Source organism: Elaeis guineensis, chromosome 3 (genome assembly GCF_000442705.2).
Source record: "Elaeis guineensis isolate ETL-2024a chromosome 3, EG11, whole genome shotgun sequence".
Lineage (NCBI taxonomy): Eukaryota > Viridiplantae > Streptophyta > Magnoliopsida > Arecales > Arecaceae > Elaeis > Elaeis guineensis.
Window position 1 is genome coordinate 20,956,559 of NC_025995.2, and position 10,139 is coordinate 20,966,697.

Here is a 10,139-nt window from a genome sequence, read left to right on the forward strand (position 1 = left end):
TACAATACAGAGAGTAAACCCTATATCAGGACAACCTTATATCAGTTTGATGTAAAGTTTTAATCATTCTAATTTCAAATCTAAACTCAAAATTAGACATATCATATATGTTAATTTTTAGATCTAAAAAATTTGATTTAATTATTTCAAAAATAGTTTTTAAAATCGATCAATTTTATTCTAGGACAATCTTTGCAATATAGGGGTAAATCCTATACCAGGACAACCTTATATCAGCACAAAATTGATTTTAAATCATTAAAAATATTAGATCTAATTTAAAAATTAGATCATATATATTTTCAAAATTTGTGGCTCTGATACTAATGTTAGAAAATAGGATAGGCAGCATGTATAGTTTCTAAATTTTGAAAACCATAGCAGAAAATAAATGGGTTAAACCCTTTAACCCTTACATGCAATAGATTAAATCTAATCCTACCCAAATCTAGGAGAAAACACATATATATAATCTAAAATTTAGATATAAATATGAGATCAGATCTCATTACCTTGATGCGGGTAGATATTCACCACTTCTGATGTTCACGGATTCATAGATGCTCGAGCCGTACATATGTCCAGCTTTTACGGATATCTATTAGGATCGATCTCAAACTGATTTCTCCTCATAGAAGATTCTTCTTCTCAAGAAGAATCTTAGCCTTAAACACTTTGATCAATATTTTGATCTGGACTGTAGGATCAACTCCTTGATTAGCAGCCTTCTTCTTCTCCTCGATCTTCAATCTCTAAGTCATCAAGCACTATCTCTTGGCATGTGGAAGAGGGAACACCCAACTCTTGGGTGTGGAAAAGAAGAGAGGGAGGAGAAGAGGTGTGGAGAAGGGAGAGAGAGAGAGATTTTTTATCAAAAATTAATTAATTAGGAACTCTAAAGACATACCCTTTATATAGGCACTATCCCGACACAAAATAGAAATTTATTTATCTGAAAAAGATATATCCTTATCTTATAAGAATCCTCTATCTTTTTAATTTGATTTATTTCAATTAAAATCAGATATAAATGGTATATGATCAGCCCCTTTAAGCATGTACAAGAGGTGCCCATCTAAAATATATCAGGTAGTTGGGGTGCCAAGAGGCCACAAAAGAATTTCTAGCCAAATAAGAGGGGGTGTGGCCCCACTCTCTCTCCTCCATGCCATGCCACATAAGACGGTGTGAGCCCCTCTAGGATTTGGCACCCAATTCCTGCCATAAGAGAAAGAAGGCACCACCTAATCTTCCATCTATTCCACATGCACACTTATAGATATTAGGAGATAAAGAAGAGATAATGTTAGGATAATTATGCCAACTAATTAACTTAATCAAATCTTCTTGAGCTCATAATTAAGAGCCTAATTAAATCTAAATAGATTTAGGTTAGGTTCAAGGCTATGGACTTGATCAATTCGAAGTCCCGAGAAGAATTAGCTTTAATCATGTGCTAGCATGATTCTCATAAACCTAATAGAATTTAAATAAATCCTAATCCAATTGAACTTTACAAGTTTAATTAGCAAATTTGAGATTAAATTTCTTAATGTATGACCTCATAGGTTTTATTCTATCTAGTAGTGAGATATATTGTGATCTCCATCACAATATCATCAAAATTCTTTTCAATGGATTGGAATATTTTTAAATCTATCCTTCAAAGATCATCGATCATCAAGACGATATTCAATGAGTCTCACAATCCATCAGTGATACCTAGCAGTATGTAGTGGCAACCCAGTAGAATGAAAGTATGGACCCCTAGGTGCAGTTATATGATTCAGTCCTTCAATCGTGAGTCCTGACTTGATGGAGGTCATGAAGAACTCATCAGACCCTATCATCAGTCATATGCTAGATTGGTTTGACTCGAGTTCATTTATAAATTCCATGAATTTTTTTTTTCAGTATTCACACTTGCTTTGGCCAAAGACTTTCTGAACTTAGTCTCGTAAATTGCATAGAACTTCTTTTTTTCTATCAAGATCGATAGATTCTATCTTGGTGCATCTTACTTCAAACAGTGAATCTGAACCTACTGAAGCCAACATATATAACAAGGATCCGAATGGCTAGAGACCAAGAGAACATGTAGTCAAATCCAGTAGCCTTGCTACGAATAGCTAATGGCATCGCAGGTCAAAGGACCACTCACACCACTGCAGCATCGAAAAGATCATTGACAAGTGAGCAGATATCCATGTGGTTCTCATGTTGGTCATATTCAGTGCAAGTTATCTTCTAACAACCACCTGCACCTTCACCCCAGTGTCTCTATACTGCAGATCCGAGACTCATTTACCCACAAGAGAGGTGAACCGTGTATCGATCTCAAATGGATTGATCACTGTTCTCTATGATGATCTTTTGATCGAGAGTATTTAGAAATTAACCACTAATTAATATATGTCTCAAATTTTTAACTCTTTAAAAATATACAAAAATCATCTTTGTTAATTTTTAGGACAAATCATGGACATAAATATGATTGAAATAAAAAATTCTTTATTGATAATAAAAAGATTACAAGTACAAGTTTAGGTCCTAGAATTACATTATGTGTCAGCTAACAATTGACTTCTAGGGCATAAATCCAACATCCTTATGGTTCAGAACTTGAAATAATAATAGATAGGGTAAGAGAACTTCATACCTTATGGTAAGATACTATTTGTTAACTCTTTTTGTAGAACCATTTTCAATTCCTCCAGCTAGATTACAGGAACATATATCAGTTTTCTTATGTAAAAGAATGACTAGTCACCAATAGATATTTCATAAGTGGATCATAATATTATATAATTTTGATAGCGAATTGCTTATTAGCTAACATAAAATCTGTACAGTGTTATACAGACACAAATGAGTTGATAGAAAATCTTTGACCATAGATAGTGCACATGTAACATTACAGCAAAATTAATTCTTAGGATGATTGCATCCACAAAGTTCAACCAAGTATTGATTTTAAACATATCATACATGATACAACAATGGTGTTAATTATCATTCCGAAGCTAGTTTTAGCAATTTGTATTACTAGAGCATATGATATTCACCTACTATTTCTTGTTTGGGATAAAAAAACATCATGACATGAATGCATAATGACATAAATGCCTGTATTTTGGATAAAAATACAGCTCAAGAGACTACACCTCCGGACTTAATGGAATCTACAACTATAGTCAATGCACCTAAGACACAACACCATCGGGAGTAGTCCAAGATAATGCACCTCCAGACACAGAACATTTAGAGACAATCCAAGATAATGCTACTCGAGAAACAGTGCCACCATCAGAGGTAACTTGAGACGTAGTACCACCTACAGCAGTTGCAAATATAGCACCAGGGGAAGCAGAATTGATCTTCGAAGATGATGAAGAGCCTGTCTTGGTTGGGATTGAGTTGACTATCATTCCTACACATGCACCGTGAGTAAAAACAAATGTAGGCTTTGTTGTTGTTCTATATTATATAAATGTACATATTGGTAGTTGATGGTTCCTTTGTATTATTTTCAATTTAAGGAGAAATTCTATCTTGGTGATGCCGTGCGATACATCTCAAGGAAGGTTTTGGATCACCTTCCAAATGGTTATATCAGATGATCCATGTATCCCATGGAGTTGAAGAACTTCTTGTTTGATGAGTTTCTTGTATGTATGAAACAAACTTGTTTAGTAATTATGTATTTGATTCTTATTTTTATTAATTTTAGGTTAATACTTTTTATTGATTGATGTGCTTCTATAACATTTACAGGATAGTTATAAATTTGTTCCTGGCCTTACTAAATGTGCATTGAAAAAGGTTTTCATGAAGGTTACAGGAAGATGACTTAGTCGAAGGCTCAACTATTTAAGAAAATGGATAATGCAGAATAATAATACAGAAGATTTGAGTGAAATAATTGGTAAAGGGCTCTTTTTTATGATTGTTGAGAAATGGACTAGCCTGGTGGCAGAGTGGACAAAGGAAGAATGGTAGAAGAAGTCGAAGACTGCATCAAAGAACAATCAACAGTCTGACATGAGCATCCACACAGGTGGATCTGCTACCATGTATACTCATGGTAGGCGTATGGTATGTACTTTTAGAGCTCTCTTTGGCATTATCTTATCCTGCAAGCGCCTTGATTTTTGAACTTGATTTTTGATTTTTTCAATGTTTGGAGATGTGTTTAATCACACCAATCAGTTTTCCAACCTTCCACACCTTCAAATCAATATTTTTTTTTTGGTAGAAGATAGAATATTTATTTAAGCTATAACAAAAGATACATTGTAGCAACAAACCAAATTGGTGGACTTGAGAAGATAGGAATCAATAGCATTAGTGTAATTGATCCCTGTTAATGAATTCTCATTGTTGCCTGTATGGTTCTTAAAGTATCTGAAGAAGGTACAATCAGCTAGCGGTGATAAGCAATAGATTTTGTTATGCCATTGTGAGTGTAGAAAACATATGCCATCAATAGCCACTATGAGCCATTCATGAAACTCTTGAATTTTCTATACAATTGGATTGGTGCATAGTATGCATTGAATATGCTGATTAGAAATCTGAAAGTCATAAACAGCAAGTATGCAGAAGTCCTGTAACCCATTACTTGGCATATCCTATTTTCATCGAGGTAATGTATTAAAGCTGTATATATGAAACAGATCCGAAACCCAAGATGATATATATGGAGCTAGGCATGTATTAAAGCTATTTTCTTTTTTCCTCTTTTCATTTCTTTTTCTTTTTTCTTTTTTCCTTTTCTTTTTTCTTCTTGTTTTTTCCTTGTTTTGTTTTCCAGCCTTTGCACATTCTTGAATCTTTTCTTGCAACTATTTGTATTCTGTTTCACTTTTATACAAGTGTGTTTGATACAAACCGAAAGCATGTACAATATCATAATTTCTTTTTCCTTCCAATTGAAACCTAGAAGACGTATATACAAAGGATGCAATAAGATTTGATCAGTTGAGACTTGGGAATAGATGTTGACATTTGAATTACTTATATAAGGAGAAGCTATCAATACTTCAAGATAGCAAATAGCTTCCCCTAGAGATAGTCTGCGAAGATGTTCCAAATTGAACCTTGTAATGGCTTTGATATAGGGAGATTGCAAATCTGACAAAATGATACTGTAATTGTTGATATTTGAGTCCAGATCAATGTTTGGAGACATGTTTGCAGTAATTATTATTGCCATTATGGTACTTTTTCATAAGCATTGAGCATTAATTTACAGTCTTTAGATTATTATAGGAAATAATGCTTGACAGACCGATCTGTCACAAATAGTTGTTTGAACACACTCACAAGAGAAAAGATGGTACCTTTACATCTGAGAAAGCAAAGATAGTGAGTGTAAGTATTTTTCTTCTCTTGTTCTTTTCTATTTTGTATATTTACTATCATAAGGCATGTTGTCATATTAATTGTTTATATACTAAATTATTTTTTGATTTTATATTGTAGGAGAAATATGATACTATCATGCGATAGAAATATGGTGAGGACCTATCTTCCCATCCTTCTTTGGATGAAGAGGCTTGGTTGGCTGCTGCAGGACTGTCCAAAAAGAATAGAGTGTTTAGGTTAGGTTATACCTTAGTTCTTCCATCTAAATCCAACAATACAACATCTCAAAATAGCATCATTGGATGTGGTGCACAGCCACATTCGAATGATGAGGTGCCGAGGGAGATGCGTCTTATGTGAAAAAATATAGATAAGTTAAATTAGAATATTTAGGCACAACAGAATTTAATAGGTCAGGTTCTTCTTGCACAATAGCAATCTATAGACCGGATTCTTCATGACTTATCTCAATTGATACATCCACAACTACCACCGACATCACCTTGATCGACAACTGAGCATTCTCCTAGTCTTCAGGTATGACTCTGACTATAGCTCTATGGCGTTGGTCATCTACTTGGTGGGCTGCTCCTTCTGGATGGATGCCACCACACCCATACACTCCATTGATATTTTCTTCGACGGCTCAAACTCCAACTCGGCCTCAAATAGTTGAAGAAATATAATTTTTATATCTTTCTTCATTTTTTGTGCTATATCATACTTATATGTAGATATATGATGTTTAGGGCTCTACTTTGGAGCAGCATGTGTCAGAGGAAGATAGAAGTGGACATAGCTGTGGTGGAGGGGATACACATCTAGGCACTTTATAGTTTGTTGTGTGCTTTATTATGTGCCACTTGTCTTATTTTATATACTTTATTATTTGGGTACTTCATATGTTTGGGACATATGTGCTAGACATTATATGTATTCTATGTGCATTTGCATACACTTATGGTATTATGAACATTATAATTTATTGATTTTTGATAAAATATTATAGATTCCATGATTGAGTGTATCTTGCGAAAATGGAGGAATTGATGTTGCCTGACGCAGGAAATAGGAGATTGGATATTTCTCCTATGGATGTTATTAGTTATAGAGTTATTAATTTTACGTATTGAAAAAAATAGAAAGGAAAATTTAAATTTTAGTGACAAAATAGAGACGGACAGTTGACAGAATCTAATCTTAAAAACAAAATTAGCGGTGAAATCGTGATAGATTAAAGACTAACAAGGATGTCAGACCAATAGTGTAGTGTAGAATAGCAATAAAATATATGTATATTTAATGACACCTCAGCAATAAACTGACGACTAATGAGACACTACATTAACGACCACATACTGACAACATAGCGATGAAAAATATTTAATTTTAATGATAGACTAGTGATAAAGTAGCTATGAATAATACATTATATTTGCAACTGAATACTATTAGAATAGCGACAGACAATAAGTTTTTGTGATTATATTAAAGACAGCATAACGATGGATTAGCGATAGTTTTAATTTTTTCAATTTTTTTTAGCGATGGAATTATGACACATTAGAGACAAATCATTGCATCTTATTAGGATTGTGCCATGATTTTAGCAACAGCCGAAATAGCATCATTAATCCGTCACTAAATAAATTCAACGATGGATTAGTGATAGCAAAAATGTCGGTCTCTAATTTAGCGATGAAGCTTTTTGCTATAGCTTTAATTTTATTGCTAACCAGTCGCTAGGCAGTCTCTATCCAGTTTAGCGATGGAATAGAGATGAAGTAAAGATGGATTTTATCCATCGATAATTAACAATTTTCTTGTCGTGAGCTTTGATTGCAGGCTTTTAAGTCCTCAACAATCAAGCTTCAACAACAACAAATCAACTCAATTTGAGGAGTATATTTGTTGTATTTTTTTTTTTGATTTTTGAATTGTTGTATTTAGTTTTAATTGGGGCTGAAACTAAAGGAATGGTTGAATCTAGCCCTTGAATTAGATTGGAAGCCTTGGGTTAAGACTTGTAAAGATTGTGGTTGGTGCTCCAGATTTAAAACCAACTGAGTTCGTAGATAGTGAGTCCGATAAAACTATCCAACTATAATCTTGAATAGATTATAGTAAAATTTTCAAGAAGATAGCTTAGGGAGTGGATGTTGGTACTAGGAGTGCACTGAACCACTATAAAATATTGTGTCTGTGTATGTTTACCATCTCTTCTCTCATTTGCATACATTTTTTAGCTCTCACTTTGCTATTTCACTAAGAGTTAATCGATTAATTATGCACATTTGTTTTACATTAAAAAAAATTCAATTTACTTCTCCTCTTGGGTTGTCTAGCTAGGCGACAATTGATATCAAAGTCTTGGTTCTCTACTCGTTGTTGATCTAATGATCACGAGAAAAAGATCATGACAACTCAATTGGGAGGCTCACTTATTGAAGGACAATCTACCAATGGGCCACCACTTTTCAATGGATCAAATTATACCTATTAAAAAGCTTGCATATACATATTCATATTAGCTCTTGATTATGATATATGGAGTGTCATAATCAATGGGCCCCATATACCTACAATCATTGTGGATGGCATTGCTTCACCCAAGCCTGAGAAGGACTGGGATGAAATGGACAAAAAGCTTACCCAACAAAATGCCAAGGCAATAAATGTATTATATTATGCCCTTGATGCCAATGAGTTTAATCAGATTTTCACTCACAATTCAGTAAAAAAAATTTGGGATAAGCTCAAGGTAACTCATGAAGGGATGAATCAAATTAAAGAATCAAAGATTAATATGCTTGTACATCAATATGAACTATTTAAAATGGATCCCACTGAGTCAATTACTAGTATATTTATAAGGTTTACTGATATTATCAATGGGCTCAAAAGCCTAAGTAAAATTTATACTAATAGTGATTTAGTGGGAAAGATTCTCAGATCTTTACCTAGATCATAGGAAGCCAAAGTGACGGCTATTCAAGAGATGAAAGACTTGAACAAGCTGCCACTTGAGGAGCTAATTGGATCCTTGATGATGCATGAATTAGCTATGGTGCAGCACAATGAAGATGAGAGTCGAAAGAAGAAGACTATCACCCTAAAGTCTATGGTAATTGAAGAAGATAAAAGTCAGTCCTCTGAAGATGATGATGACAATGAGGACATGGCTCTTGTAATAAAAAAATTTATGAAAAGAAGAAGGCATAGATTCAAGAGAAAGAACCTGACTAAGGGAGAGCTGAGCAGGGAGATAGAAAAAGAGAAGAAACAATCCTTATGCTATGAATGCAAAAAATTAGGATGCTTCAAGGGAGACTGTCCAACCATCAAGAAATCATTCAAAAGAACCAAGAAGAAAGCTATGGTAGCAACATAGAGTGACAGTGACGAGTCTAGCTCTAAAGAGGAGACTCAAAATGAAGCAAACTTCTATCTTATGGCTCTAGATGATGAGATAACCTCTGAACCTTCTTTAGAATTTATCTTTGATGAACTTCAAGATATTTTTCATTATTTAATAAAAAAATTTAGAAAGATGAGCCAGAAAAATAAAAATCTAAAAGCAAAGAATGAAGTACTAATCAAAGAAAAGAAATAAACACTTCAAAATAATAATAAATTGAAGGAAGAGAATGAAATCTTAAAAAAGAAAGTTGACAAACTAAAATCTTTAATTGAAAAATTCACATGTAGTTCAGAAAACTACAAATGATATTAAATAGTCAAAAAGGAGTTTATAATAAGACCTCCTTTACAATAAGGTTAGTTTAGGTTATAAACCTAACAATAAATAAAAACTCCTTAAGAACTTCTTTTCTACATCACCATCTACTTATAGCACTTCTCGCATAACATGTTTTAGCTGTGGAAGAATAGGACATAAGACATTTGCATGTAATTCAAAAAAAATCAACGATAAAATAATTAAGAAAATTTTGATTTCAAAAGGAACTATAGTTTCTAACCCTAAAGGATCCAAAAAAACTTGGGTACCTAAGAAAACTACTTAATTTTCATACAAAAATGCCTTGTAGTCAATGGATCAAAATAAAAGTGGTGCTTAGATAGCAGCTGTTCAAGTCATATGACAGCTGATAAGAAGCAATTCTTCATCCTTAAAAAAAAAAGGAGTAGTTACCTTTGGCGACAACAACAAAGAAAAATCATTGATATTAGTAAAATTCAAATTACTCCTTTTACCTTCTTTAATAATGTATTATTACTTGATAATTTAAAATATAATCTACTTAGTATAAGTCAACTGTGTGACAAAGGCTTTGAAGTAATTTTTAAATCATCTTCATGCGTAGTCACTACTCCCTTTGATGATTTATCAAATTTATTAGACATGGACATGGCAATATCTACTTGATTGATCTTGATGAGATAGTCACAAAGAGTGACCAATGCCCTTATTGCTCCATGAATTGATTTTGATGTTTACAAAATATTTGAGGAGATTACTAATGATTTTGACTTAAAAAAAGATTTATTGTATTTCAGAGGCAAAATCATAATTTTATCAAGTTCTACTTCAAAAGCCTCAAGAGCAAGAACAAAAGATTTATGATCTATTGGAGATAATTTTATATTTTTTGGATATATATTTTGAGAAAAAATCAAGTTTAAAGAAAATGATAGACTCTATGAGTGGACCCCTATCAAAAGAGGCTGAATGGCATGCTATTTTTGGCTGGCACATCCAAAGAAGACGATCTTAGGGGTCAACCTCTATGACTGTGCAAGTCAAAGATACA